Source organism: Xenia sp. Carnegie-2017, unplaced genomic scaffold (genome assembly GCF_021976095.1).
Source record: "Xenia sp. Carnegie-2017 unplaced genomic scaffold, XeniaSp_v1 HiC_scaffold_6, whole genome shotgun sequence".
Taxonomy (NCBI): Eukaryota; Metazoa; Cnidaria; class Anthozoa; order Malacalcyonacea; family Xeniidae; genus Xenia; species Xenia sp. Carnegie-2017.
In genome coordinates, this window is record NW_025813526.1 from 1,921,031 (window position 1) to 1,936,311 (window position 15,281).

Sequence of the window (15,281 nt, forward strand, 5' to 3'; positions counted from 1 at the left end):
AATTTAAATCTGGCCAAAATTTGCAAAATTTTTTTCCGTTCAGATCATGGATAGGGTTTTCCTATATTCCTTGATATAGACTGAAAGCAGGAAAGCGCTTTTCTAAGAGTTAAATTTCATGAAATTTTATAGGCTCTAAGGAAAGATCCTAGTGATGGGGAATCATGTCAAAGAAATACACTAAAAACTTAATTCTAATCGAAGATCGTAAAAAGTGTCGTGGAAAATTTGAAAGCTTATGTAGAAAATGCTGTGTGTTTGACATTTTTATCCATTGTTGAAATGTATCTGTAATACAAAACTACGTGTAAACAAATTGTAATCAATAAAAAAAGTACATATTATCATAATCTATAAAAAAAAGTAAAATGATGAAGTTTAATTTCTGCTAAGAATAAAATATTATTGACAAATCAAATGATTTACTGAATTGCAATATCTTTGACAATTGACAAATCAAGCCGTAAGATTTTCTTTTGAAGTTACATAAAGTTATTGCGTGGAATCCGCAAGACAATGCTGGCAATTGCTACCTACCATGCCACTTGTACTGCCCACCAACCAGAGATGACCGCGATTGCATGAAAATAAAATTAATATAATCAGTTTATGATGTGTTTCCAAAAGGAGAGGCAAACCTCGACTAGCTTTGTAATTAAAAGAAATCTTAAAATCAATCTATTGTAAATCTTGACATTTAGTTTTTCCGTTAGGACTTGTTAATCCTGTAGATTGATTTACCAATAAATTGATGCATTGTAGGAATCATAAATGTTTGGAATATGATATCGAAATAAAAATTAAGAATCATTTTGTCTCACTCAAAATGGATGACGATTTTAGAAAATGACGTCAGATATTGCATTCATGAATTATTATGTTTCCAATCATTTATGATTTATCAAACATCAAGCACATCATAAAGTACGATTTCTTCAAATGCAATGTTTATGATTGTACAATGAATGCAAATTATAAATTATTAGTGCAAACATTTCATTTTTTTGAACTTTTTCTTAGTACAGACTACAGCTAAAATAAAGTGTTTATCTTTCTCGTGACATATATCAGTGAAGAATCATAACCAGATGAGTACGGTATCTCTCAGAAAGTTTTGGTAATTCAGAAAATATACTGTTATGTAACGTTAAAGTATCGTTAACTTGACATCATTTCATATTATAAAATAAACACAACGAAGCACGTGCGCTGATGGGTTTCGACCTGTGTTTGCATTAGTTTGCGAAAACGATCTAAGCTCAACCAATCAAATCAATCAATCAATCAAACAGAATTTGCAAATTAATCATGACTACACGTTAAAAGAATATTATAACGGTTTTTTGCTTCGCATTATTGTTATTTTTTAAAAAAAATGAAAGATGTTTTTCGTGTTTGCACTGGCTTTTGCAAGTGTGTCTGGGGTAAAAATTCTTGAGCATGTGCAACCCTAGACATTCGGTCTCGGGCTTGCACTGATCTACTCTCGAGTTCTCCCAAAGGTATCCTGGGATTGCATAAGCCTGTGCAAAGACATTTAGTAAACATCTTTTATTCATTAATTTGTGTATGAATTACTTACGTTTATTTATTACGTGTATGAATTACTTACAGTGATTTACGTTTCCGGTCACGTGAGATATGTTACCCTACCCCTAAGAAAAGGGCTCCTACGATATACCTGACGAAAAACCCCTTTCGTATTACCAAACAAACAAATCACCCATTCGTCTTATGAGACGTGGCTAAAAGCCGGTAAAGTACGGGTACAAAACGTCGGCTGGTAGTCGTGGGAGATACATACGTTGTACTTTGGTCGTTTAACTTATGTTATTGTGTCATTGGTAATATCGATAATATTTTCTGATTTGTGATTTTCTTGCTGGTAATTTTAAAAGATGCAAAGGTACACCAAATAACGGCCTTATAGCTGTTAGACTTTTCAACATTTATTTTCATTTTATAGATTTTTATGATAATTTTTGTAGGAGCAATAAAAGGTTTAAAGCAACTGTAGCTGTCACATATCATGATAAGGATGGCCATGTTGAGAGAGAGGAGGTGGATTTGTCAGAATTGGTTACTGAGGATCATAGAGGAAGCTGTTCTTTTAACAGTCCTGATAATTGTGGTGCATTGGAAAGCCAGGAACTGGGAATGGAACAAGATAACAGTGATCTTGAAAGTGATGTTCACCATGATTGTGAAGAATCATCTTCTTATTACCAGAAAGTTGAAAGAAAACAAAAAGCATGGGAAAAATTGTGACATTCAATTATAAAGAAACATTTCAGTTTGCTGGCAAAAATTGGAGCAATCTGAAGTGTATTCATTGTGATAATGAAGCAAAGTTTAGGTGCCGAGATTGTGGTCCAATGGCAAAGTATTGTGAGAACTGTATGTTAAAGATGCACACAACCGTAAATATTTGTCATCATTTTGAAATATTTAAGATAACCTTTATGAGCTAGATATTATAAAAGTGTTTACAGTTAACTCTTTCAACACTTGCAACAAAAAATGCAAAAATCAAATAAGAGTTTACATTGTGAAACATGCTACGAAGCACTAATCTAATATTTTTTATGAATTCAAGAAAGGGGATTGATTACAACTAATTTCTACAAGGTTATTCATTGCTTTTTAGGATGGCATGTTTTGGCCATATAAACTCATGAACATGCTGGTGTATGATTGTTCATGCCAAACAGCTTGTCACAAAAGAAGTGTTTCTGTTGTTGATGTCAAAGGTATGTTATATGTAAAATGTGCTGCAAAAGTTTTTTCATTTTAGCTGGGATGGTTCAACACAATTATAATTTTGGATCTTTTTCAATTTTTAGGCTCCTTTTGTACTGTTGAGGTACACTTTTGCTCATGCTCTCCAGAGTTTGTTCAACTTCTGCAATTTGGCCTTTGGGGTGGATTACCTACAAAACCAAGAATTGCATTTGCAATTGAGTTTTTTGGAATTGATTCATTCTGTGCATACGGAATGCCAGGCATCAATAAAAAGCATTTGTCAGTCATTTGAAGAGCTTAATCATAACCACATATTCTCTTCTTATGCAACACCAAAAATGTATCCTGTCATTATAGATGCTTTTGAAGAATATAGGTAACTGCATGTAGGTCACTGATTTATTGCACTGCTGTACTACGTATCAATTGCTGGGAAAGTTGCAGTCAATTTTATAGCCTAAGAATCTCATCTTAAGAGATGTATTTAATTGGAGGAAATCAAAATGATAAAGTTTGTGATGGGAAAGGATTTTTCCTCAGGTATTACTGTCTTGCACTGTATTTTGTTTATGTCATTTGTTTAAGAGTGCATAATTGCTTTCTTTGTGTCATTGTTTTTTTCAGAATTTACAGACATAAACTAAACATGTTGAGCTGTGTTATTCCTGAGCTTGATGAAGGAAATATCTGTCCTTTTTGTCCCAAAGTGAGTATATTTGTATTACTTGTTTAACAATGACAATTTAGTAAAAAGAACATTAGCAATGCTATCTCAAACACCTTTTTGACTGCATCATTTGCATCATTGAACTCAAATACATTGCATGATTTTCTCCTTCACCATTTTATTGAAGACTGATGGTGTGACTTTGAGTCTCTTGATTCTCTATTTATTGGAAATTTTACAAGTTGTTGCTGTGTTTTCGTTTTCTGGTAAAATCCTTTTTTGTAGTGTATTCCAAAACTGTGGTAATACATATGCCAGGTTAACAACATTATCTGAGATCCAACATCCAAGTACAATCTGTAAGTATGCACTGTAATGTGTGGGATTGCTTTGGTATATTGATGGAATATTCTTTGTGGTTGGCTTAGAAAATGATAGCATGCTCTTGAAAAAGGCATAGTTATAGCTTGATATAGCCATCATAATTATTTCAACCACACCACAAACATTGCTACATGTTTGGAATGGATACGCTTTCGATCAATTGTCTGTGCACTTGTGTCCTCCTCTCCCTAATGAATCCCCATATGTAATGTTTTTGTCATTAGTGTCTACATAGCAAAGTACCCAATGGTTTCCGGGGTGCAAATCATCTCCAAGGAATGTGTTGCCATTGCTTTTTTTACCAACATTTATGGCAGAACAGAATTTTGAAATGAATTCATATTTAGCATGGTGTTGGGCTATTGTGGGTGGTTTTGTTCCATACACATAATATGTATCTGTTTTCTTTTGGTTTAGGTTTGTTGTCAACCAGCGTATGTGGTCTCTTGACACCAATCTGTCAACACATAACCTGGACATCTCATTGGATGACAATCCTCTTTCTTTCATAATCTCACTGTATGGGGTTCGGTACAAAACCTTCTGAACGGCTGTAATTGAAGCAGCTGATGGATGTTCCACCACCGTGTCTGGTTTGTTCAATGGTCGTGAAAACCAGGCAATTTCCTTTTCAACTTCTACTTGTATGCTTTTTAAGGTGTGAAATTTCTGCAGATTGGTGATGCAATTGATATCTAACCTTCCTTGTGATGTGTTGATACATGCTCCTTTGCTTGTACTTGATGCTTCAACTATTTTTCTCCTTTGTTGCAACTGGTCCATACTTGGCATAGATGTTACATGGCAAGGATCAACAACTGAATCATCATCTGTACTGCAATTTACACCTTTGGTAAACCATTTCTCAATCTTTGGCAACAAAGACTCAAAAGCCTGACCTCTAGTTAGCTTGCTCAGTACGGGCTCTATCTTTTTTGAAGCTTTTTTGAGACACAAAACCTCCAAATAAATTGTGTACATATAATTAACAAAACTAATTTCTATTTCTATATTATGAATTTTTAATGCAAGACTTTAATCCTATGTCATGTCAGGGCCTATATTCATGTTGCCTTGCACTCCCATCCCCATTGCACTGCAAAGGTCTGAACTAAATAACCTAAATAACTGCATAAAATTTGCAAGTAGTGGAATGCAGTGGAAGTTCCGCGGTAAGTCAGAATACGTTTACGTTTAGTAGCTTATTATAAATTTAAAATACTATAATAACAACACTGCTGATATTGTTATAATTATTACCAATTATTTCCAAAATATTGCCAATACGGCAGTTGTCAAGTAGTTTCATGTATTCTGACTTACTCTGCAGCGAAAGTTGTGTTTGCAATTCAGTTAATGTATGTGCATATGCTTAGTGTGATGAAGCAATTAAACTTGCAATACCTTCGTATTGTTATTCCACATACCGCTTTTCACGAATAATAAAGAACTTAAAACGTTAAGATATTTAGCTTTATTATAGAGCAATACAATGGAAGGAGAACAAGAAAGTTGACAATGCGCATACGATGATGTTTTTTTACAAAAAAGTTAAAGTGGGTAAAATCGTATTTCGCAGCAAGACGATAAAACAATTCGCGCGAGTAACGATGGTGACATTTAATATTTATCTTTCAGTTCACGTTTCACGTGACAAATTTCAATATGGCTTCTGTGCTCCGATCTCTTGATTTAGCTGCAAGTCGTTGGTGTCTTATCAAAGTGATTATTCTGATGAAGAGAGAAGTAATAATGGTAAATCTAAAGAAGATGAAAAGTTAATCGAGAACACTGTAAATATGGATGCTCTAAAATCTAAGTTTCTTTTAAACAGTGCGCCAATTGTTGATGCTAAGGTAAAGTGTAATAGTTTTTATCCAAATTCCTAACTAGGCAACTACCAACACCAAGGCGAAGTCTTTGATACGATTTGCTATGCTTTAAAGGGAGGAATTGATTGGAGAAGATTAATGAAAGAAGTTCCATCCTTCAATGAAAGAACATCCTTCAATGAAAGAAGTTACATTTAATGCAAAGTATGACGAACTCTTTTCTGCTTCGGTACGTTAATAATTTAATCATTGTCACCATTTACATGCACATAAACAAAATCATGATTTTGAAGAAGTCTACTATTTTAGATTGGACCACAAAATCCATTTAAAACGATGCAACAAAGTGCACATAAAAATATGTTGTCTGGCTATGTTGAGCCAGCTCATATCAGTAAATTTCAATTTGATAATCAACTAAAAACATTCTCAAGTTACGGTAAGAGAAAAAGCAAGCATAGTTTGAGAAAAAATGTATTTTTTAATGAGTTATGTGTGATCTTTTTGTTTTTAATAAATCACAGGTTATGCATTAGATCCAAGTGATGACACAGCTCACATTGAAGAGAAGTTAGTTACAATATATGTATATAATATTGCTACCATGTGCTTATAGCATAACTATGATATAGCATACATCTTCAACGATAGTCCTGTTAGTGCAGGAATGCACTTCTCTCCAAAATTTTATGTGTTTTACATTGTGGGGATGATTTATTGTAGTGTAGATTGATACTAAAACCCAATACAAACCAACTTTTTCATCCTTTATTAGTTTCCGGACTAACTTTTTGTACATAATTCACAGTATGTAGAGGGTATTAAACACTCCTACATCAAACATGTTCCTCAGTGAATGCATCAAGTCTGAAATAGAATAATGCTGAAGTATTATATCACTCAATTACTTTGAAATGATTCAAGCTGATAAATGTTTATTTGAGTGGAATATGATGAATGTGCTTTGTCATGAACTTACCTTAAAAACATAATGTAGTACATGGCTCTTAATTATAAGTAAATAGACTTGGTAATGTTTTATGCTTATATCAATTGTTATCCATTAAGATTTGTTGGGGATGTTGAGAAAGCAAAGGATAGCAAGGGATAGACTGTGTTTGAAGCTACAAAACAGCGGGTGGGAGATAAGAGGAAGAGAGAGGATAGGGGAGATCCTGGTGTGATTGATGGATACTAGGGTACGATTACTACAATAATCATAACTTTTGAAAGGTTGTCCTACTATCTCTTATTCTCTTTTATCCTATAGGACCATGGAGTAAGTTTGTTGATGAAAAAACTGTTGCTAAACCATCTGAGGTATTTCATTTACCCAAGTAAAGAGTTTTATAAAGATATTTTTCAAATGAAACAATTATTTTTCTGGCAATTTACCTTGGTAAATACAGAAAGCGTCAACAATACTTGAGGAGTATGAATTATCAAAGAAAAACAAATCAAAGAAAGATGATATGAAACCTTCAGAAGAGAAATCCACATTACACAGTAAGTTAAAATTTTCAAACTTTCTTGTAGTTTCCTAAACTTTACCAAATGTAATTATTTTTCAGTTAAAGATGCATATGACTATCAAGGAAGATCATATCTTCACATTCCACAAGATCTTGGCATTAATCTCAAGTCAGATACTCCTCCAGAACGTTGTTTTCTACCAAAACAACATATTCATACGTGGTATTATTTATTATAAAGTAATGATTTGTTCTAGTACTACGTACGTATGTTTGTAGATATTGTATTGGACTTCCTTAGCAATTGTTTTTGGAAACACGGCTAACCTGACATTTACTTATCATTTGACTCTGAAGTTGACTACTGCTTAGGTTGTCGAAAGGTCAACACCAACAGTCCTTCACGTGACTTTACTAACCTCGACAAAAACGTAGTGGTACTTCCGGATGCAAATATTTACTTTATACAGCACTTTTTAATAACATTGAAGTATTTGTTTTCCTGTAGTTCATCCTTCTACCGTCGTGATAAAAGAAAGCAATAAAAATATTCTTACTTATGTATTATTGTATTTTTTTATCTTTCTCTTAGGTTCTGTCGTGTAGCATGGATTGTAAGATTAAGGTAAAAAATCATTTTCTTTGTCTTACATGTCGTTGTTCATTTTGAGTTTGGTTGTACATCGTTGAATGTTCCTCCAACATTACTGAAGGTGAGAATTTTTAATAAATTACCATCACGACAAGCAATACATTTGAAACAATACATTTCCTTTCAGAAACTGCAAGATGATATTCATGTAAGCGTCAACGGCTCTGTTTTTGTAAAATCTAACATAAGACGAGGAATTTTACCCAGGTAATGTGGGATATTTCACATTCATTTAGTTACAGGTCACATTTTTATTGGTTCAAAAGATTGTTGAAAAAATAACATTTGCATTTTGTTGTATATTTTGCAATGTACATAGCGCTCCTTCTTAATTCTTTACACTCCTAAATGGGTCTTGATATCTTTGGCTTTTATATGTTCAATGAGTTTGATTTATTTTGGAATGTTAGAGGAGATATTTTACACACGTATTATGGTAAAGAAAGCTATGAAAGATTGTAAAGATGGTAAAGTAAGTTGGTTTTATTAAGCCTTTGTTTTGGAAGCGATCTTTGATGTTTTTATAAGATCCAGTAGCTAAAACGTCATGGACTTTTCATCATGCTCAAAGAAGATGCCTTTTCACTCTTCGTTTGTTTTTTTTAATCATTCAATATCATAAATAAATCACATTTTAGACTCTTCTTCAATTTCTTGATGCTCGACGACTTGCTTTAAAGTTGATTCCAAATGTCACTTATGGTTACACATCAGCAAACTTCTCAGGGCGAATGCCATGTGTTGAGGTAACTTTGATCTTGTTATGATAGAAATTTAAACAAACGATAGCTCTCCCCATTCCATATAAACAGACCTTGTGCCGTAAACTTTGTATTCATGATAGAAATTTAAACGAAAGATAACTCTCCCCATTCCATCTAAACAGACCTTGTGCCGTAAACTTTGTATTCATGATAGAAATTTAAACAAAAGATAACTCTCCCATTCCATCTAAACAGACCTTGTGCCGTAAACTTTGTATTCATGATAGAAATTTAAACAAACGACAACTCTCCCATTCCATCTAAACAGACCTTGTGCCGTAAACTTTGTATTCATGATAGAAATTTAAACAAACGATAGCTCTCCCCATTCCTCTAAACAGACCGTGCGCCGTAAACTTTGTATTCATGATAGAAATTTAAACAAACGATAGCTCTCCTCATTCCATCTAAACAGACCGTGCGCCGTAAACTTTGTATTAATTGATTGTATCTATATTATATATATTATATATTTACCAATACACATATATATTTTAGATACAATAAATATATAATATATTTACTACAGATAATTGGTAAATATTTAATATATATAATATAAATACATGTTGATTATTATGATTATCGTGAGCCTGGACTAAGTCACATGCTCAGATTGAAAATCTATCAAGTGCTTATTGTCATACTGGTTTTATTTTACTCTTAAAACCATCTGAATATTCTTTTCTGTTTTTCATCAGATTGCTGACGCCATTGTTCGTAAAGCACGCGAGACTTTAATTCACTTAAATCACTTAAATCTATATTATATATTCATTTATGTATTTGTTTTATTATTTATTAATATATTTTTTACGTAAATATATAATATAGATACAATCAATCAATACAAAATTTGCGGGGCACGGTCTCTTACGATGGAATGGGGCGAGTTATCGTTTGTTTATACAATTTCAGTGATTTTTTGGGCCGCCTTTGGTTAAACATTGTTATTTAAACATTCATATTTTTATAGCACAAATCTAAAAGGTTTTGCAGTTCCAGTATTTTATAACGGATCATAATGGATCATCATTTCGCTATTCTGTCAAGGATTGCCATCTAATACAAGTATAAATGTACATAAATGATCACAAGAAATATTTTTTTGCTCAATTGACTTAACTTCTTTGGATGTACTAAACAATGTCCTTTTTATTATTCATAAAATATTCTTTTGTTTTTGGACCACTAACATTGTTTCATTGTAACTCATTATTTTCGATATCATTTTACATGAGCCGAATGCATTTCAAACAAAAGATATCGAGGATTTTTTCTCATTTTCTTTTGTTTTTAATGCATTTGGTTCGTGTAAAATGCGACGTTTGAAGAGAACCTTACCCTTACAACGACATAAAGAATTTTCTTCTTAAGCCTGGTTCACATATGACTGAGACATGACTGAGGCATTATTAAGGGCAAGCCTGAGATGTTTTCTGATCTTGTGGCTGAGGCAGACCTGAGGCATGTCTGCGATGCTTTTCAATGACATAATTCAAATCGCCGATAGACCACAAAAATTTAGCTGCAGTTTGAATTTGACAAAATAGTGCTTCGTAATTTGAAAATAGCGTTACTATTAGAAAATTATGCGGCCGTTTTAACAGTCATTTCAAAATACATCAAAGATGGGAGAGCTGGTTTGAAAAAAAGAGAATAATTTGTATTTTACTCTTTGATTTTTGTACTCTGGACACGATTTATCATAAATAGCCCGATAGTTGCGTATTGCATCCATAAGTTTTTATTTTTATCGTGAAGTGATTGGAATTTTTCCATTGAGTCTTTTTTGGGTTCCATGTCCTGTGTTGAAAATTCATCCGCCATCTTTTTACCCAAATGCATGATGGGGAATCGCCGTTCAATCGGATAAACGTTCACATTTAACATAAGTAACCAAAATAAGTTCCGTACATCGCCGTTTAGCCGTCGACATGCCGGGAAACTTGAACACAACTCAACTTTTACGGCATTTCGGCGGTATACTGCAGGTAACTCCTACGACTGCCTGAAACACCATTAGTGTGTCAGCGATGAGTTTTTACATTTGCCTTAAGAACAACGCAGGCCTCGTCACAGGTATGCCTCAGTCATGTCTCAGTCATATGTGAACCAGGCTTTACGCAAGAAGCAAACCTTAAAAATGAAAGCGTTCGCTCATGAAAAACAAAAGAAATGGGATGCAATTAGCAAGTCATTTTTACTTGTGTACCATGTAGAATTAAGTACACGCCTAAGAACTGACCAATCAGAAAACACACGCTTTCCGCAACTTGGGGCATATTTTAAGATCAACTCAAACTTTCAATGCATTATTTAAATCTCTACATTCCAACATACTCGAAGAATATTTGCCAAAAGCGAAATATATCTTTGACTTTTTCGATAACATGTTCAGGTAAATGTGATTTTTGATATTCGTGTTAGGAGAGAACTCTCCCTTTGATTGAAGTGTGAAATGTAAACGAAATTGATATCTTTATGCAAAATGTGTGACCTAAATATACGTCTTCTTATAAAGTTTTCATTTTTGTTAATGTTAATTCTTTGCTTTATTTTAGACATGAACATTTTTCTGTTAATGCGATCGAGAAACATAGTACAAATGTTTGTGGTTTTAATTCACCATGATGGAGGATTTATATAAATAAAGAAATTGATTATTGACCACGATGAAAACGTATTTGGCTTTTGTTCACCATTCCCTCGAGGCCGAGCTATTTACGAATTGGTAATCTACTTCGTCTGAATTTCTTTATAACTGAGGAAATATTAGGATTGTAAGTATCTTTTTCCTCCTTCATCGTTTTTGACAGTAATTTTACAAGACGTATATATCTTGTGAGTCCACCAGGCCGTTTACATGGCAAGCTATGAATGGGAAATCAAACGATTTTGTTCTTTAGCGACGTTTCAAACTTCAGTGTCTCCAAGTCAAATGCACTTTATTGGCCTTTGGCTGTTTTAAAACGTTTTCCTGAGCATTTCTTCTTTCTTATATCACGATTCTTGTCTCGACAATTGATCGAAAGACAAGTCACTTTTAACCAACGATTTATGATGGTAAGATTTTTACAGCAACAAAATAAACTCATGAGAAATTTATGTTTATCTCAGGTGTTTAAATTAGCTATTGTAACTGTACACAATTTCATTTTCTGTAATGCATGTACGGAACTTTTAATATTTAATAAACCTAGAGGTAAGAGTTTAACCTTTTCCTATGCCAAGAAATGAATTCAATTATGTCTTCATTGCGATGTTGTTATCTTTACAATAGTTCAGAAATATTTTATGGTTAGGATAGAGATGACACAAAAAAAAACAATAAAATCACACTTCAAGTCAAATATTGTTTTGACCGACGAAAAGTGAAGTCAATGACGAAAGATAAAACAAAATCAACGTTTAAAATAATTATTAAAGCGTATTATATTTGAGATATTGAAACAAATTTAATGCTAATTAAGGGTTTCAAAGTCTGGTACAACTTGATTAACAGCGGGTAAATTAGTGCTCTATGCTTTTATTTCTTCCAAATGCTTCACAGTGTAGTTAAACACCTCGATCGATTTCAGCGTAGTGAGTGTACACTTGATAATGTTTGCAAAATTTTTTTTGTAATCAAAATATCTTACAATATGTCTCAAAGGAACTGGTCATCTTTGAAATCAGCCGATAGTTTGAAATTTGCATGATTCAGCGGCAATGATTGATCTCCACGCTAGGAGGTATAAATGTAATTAAAATAAGTTTCTTGACTGGGATTTTCAATGCACTGTAGCTACTATATTATACGTATGTAGTTATTAATTTATGTTGTATTTAACTACGTTTAATTAAGGCTCCTTGAGGATCAATTTTTGCTGAATCATGGAATTTGTAAATGTCAGATAATTTCAAATATTGTCAAGGTTGAAAAATAAGACATCACCATGAAATATGTGATAGTCAGTCAACAAACCAGCAAAATCCAAGTGAAGCACCTTTCATGTTGATGGAAAAATGCTCAAAGGTGAAAGAATGCGACTTTGACCAAAATTTTTCAACGCGCTTGCATTTCACTCATTTTCCTTCCAAATCGCAACAAACAACATAGCACTCCATAGCTAGAACCTAGAACTCTTTTTTTAAATATTTAAAACTGCAGTTATTTATTCAGTAATTTACACACATCAGCAAGTGAAAGTTGGCTTACCTTTTTTTGAAACACCCTGTATCAAGAACTTAGATCCTCAGACGGTGGGGGTTCCCCTTTGGATAAATCAACTTAAATGTATATTTTATTAAATATGTGTATAATTTACGGAAAATAAGAATCAAAGGAAGATAGCATAATTCAGCTCTTTAATAACACCATGACAACTCGTAGCGTATAGCAAGTCTACCAGTGCTATGAAAGTAAATATTTTGTTGTTCAATTACTTTTCGTTACTCACTACACTACATATGAGATGACAACAGTAAATATGGGCCAGACACACATAATTAGAGTAAAAGCCCCATTTTTCTTGGCTACATCACTACCGAAAACATACATAAAGATAAATTACATTGTCAGGTGGTCACCAATGCCAAATCTATCAAAACGCTTGTCAGCAAAGGATTTTTATTGTGTTTAGTCTTTACAGAAAGGAATGGATTTGTGGGTCTATTTTAAGGAACAAGATGCTTTGTTAGCCCTGGCTTTTGGGTATGTTTTCTTTCTCCTTTAACTAACCAGCACAGTTGTATTTTCAATTTCTGTAGGCAAAGGTTTAAAAGGAGTGTTTGTTTGGTTCTTTTTCTTGTTTAATAAGACATTGTTTACATTATTTACATGTAAAATTTATAGTGCTTAGTAAGTTTTCTAAAAAGCTCAAACACTAGCTTTGCTGTTTAAATATACAAATTTCTGTTCACTGTGATAAATGCTAAAATATAATTTGTATTTAAAAGAATTGTGTGTGGAGAGAAGGTCAATAGTTTCGTTACTTGATTCAACATTTCTATTTACGGTTGGGAATTTACACCTTTATTGTTGAGACAATATTCTTTTTTTACTTACATTTAATGTAGTAAATCTCATTTTTAATATATATTTGATTTTCTTGGGATCAGAGATAACCACAATATTTTGTATTATGATTTTGTGGTAAAATCATTTATGTAGCTGGGAGAATCAGTTTCAAAGCAATGTAAAGTATAAACTAAAGAAAAAGCAAGACATTAATGTCATAACAATGAAAATGACTCATTACTGTCCATATCAGAAGAAAAGACACCAGTAGAAATGACTCATTTACTGTTCTTATCAGTTGTAAAGACATTAGCCAAAAATGTCTGGTCATGTCATTCACTCCTGAGCATGGATACATACTTTAAAGGAGGGTGTTGCCTTAGAAATATATTCCTAATATAAACTTTTATAGTTTTACACAATTTCTCTAATGTTCAAATAATGTTTTGAAAAAAAAGAAGTTCCTTGCAAAATGAAATACTAACTGTTGCACACAATGTCAGAGCTCTTCAAGATGCCCTGGAAATAAATGGCATAGCAGACTCTTTATTTTGCGTAGGAGGCACATATTCATATATTCATGTTCTGCCACATTAAGTTCCTTTGAAATCCATTGTTTTCAACAGATTAAGACATGCATATATGAATTTGTGCCCCCCCAATTAACAAGTATCCTGCGCCACTGCTGGGATTTTTATATATTAGTAAATCTGGTAGTCTAAAATCTGGTAGTCAAACAGTTAAATGTGTCATTTTCACTTCTGTCAATGCTATGGCAATGATATTCTGCTTTTTCTTCTTCAGGTTATTTATAACTTTTACTTTACACTGCCTTTATAGTTTGAACTATAAAAAAGTATTACTGAATAAGTCATTAAATAAATATTTCCTCCAAAGTAAAAAAAACCCAACATTGTCATGACAATTAAGATATTAGTCCCCAAATCAAGTATGATTGAATCAAATAACAATAACTGCATGTCCATTTTAAACAACTACAATTCTCATAAATAGAAAGTATATTTTGTAAATTAAATGAATGAATAGAAATAAATATAGAAAAGACTGTATTCATACTTATATAGCAAAGCAAATCTTGTGGGCTTTTCAGCATTTCAAAAAGGGATGTTACATGATCATGGTTGCTGTAAGATCAATATTTACTCTTATTATACAAGAAAATGACCCAACAACATTCATTTTAAGGAACTTCACAACTTCTGAATAGCTAGACATTGCAAACTAAACTCATAAATATACTTTGATAGTTCCATACAAGTTTCTTAATAAAACTGTTCCAGTAAATAAATGACAGTTGAAAACTTGAAAATACAAATGTTTGAATATTGTCAATAATATATTTATATCTTTTATAAATATACAACTGTTGTTATTTGAACCTTTGTTAAAAGAAATCTACAATACAACTGTTTCTAATCAGCTTTAGTATAAAGAAGACATACCTAAAATGAAAAGAGAAATTGATTTTCTTCTTCATTGAAAATGAGCTACAAATTCATTTCCTCTTCTTCTATCTTCTTGTACGTTTTCTCAAAGACAGAAGTATTTTAGTTTCTAGCAAAAAAGATAAATAGAAGTCCAAATGCTTCAGTTTCAATATCTATAGTTTGTTTATAACCAAATGAAGATTGTTGTATATTATTGCAGTACATGGTCAGGTCCAAATGTTTTTGTTTGAATTTCTATCGCTCGTTCATAAAATCTTTTGCTTTTCGTACTCTCCCATATAGTAAACTGAACCCAGA

At 32.6% G+C, this 15,281-nt stretch overlaps 1 protein-coding gene and 1 pseudogene across 1 annotated transcript in view; one reads left to right on the forward strand and one right to left on the reverse strand.

Annotated features, from left to right (window-relative positions):
• LOC124458344 overlaps window positions 1-15,281 on the reverse strand; it is a 71,524-nt gene that overhangs the window by 41,316 nt on the left and 14,927 nt on the right. The window lies entirely within an intron of this gene.
• LOC124456768 overlaps window positions 5,949-15,281 on the forward strand; it is a 92,113-nt pseudogene continuing 82,780 nt past the window's right edge.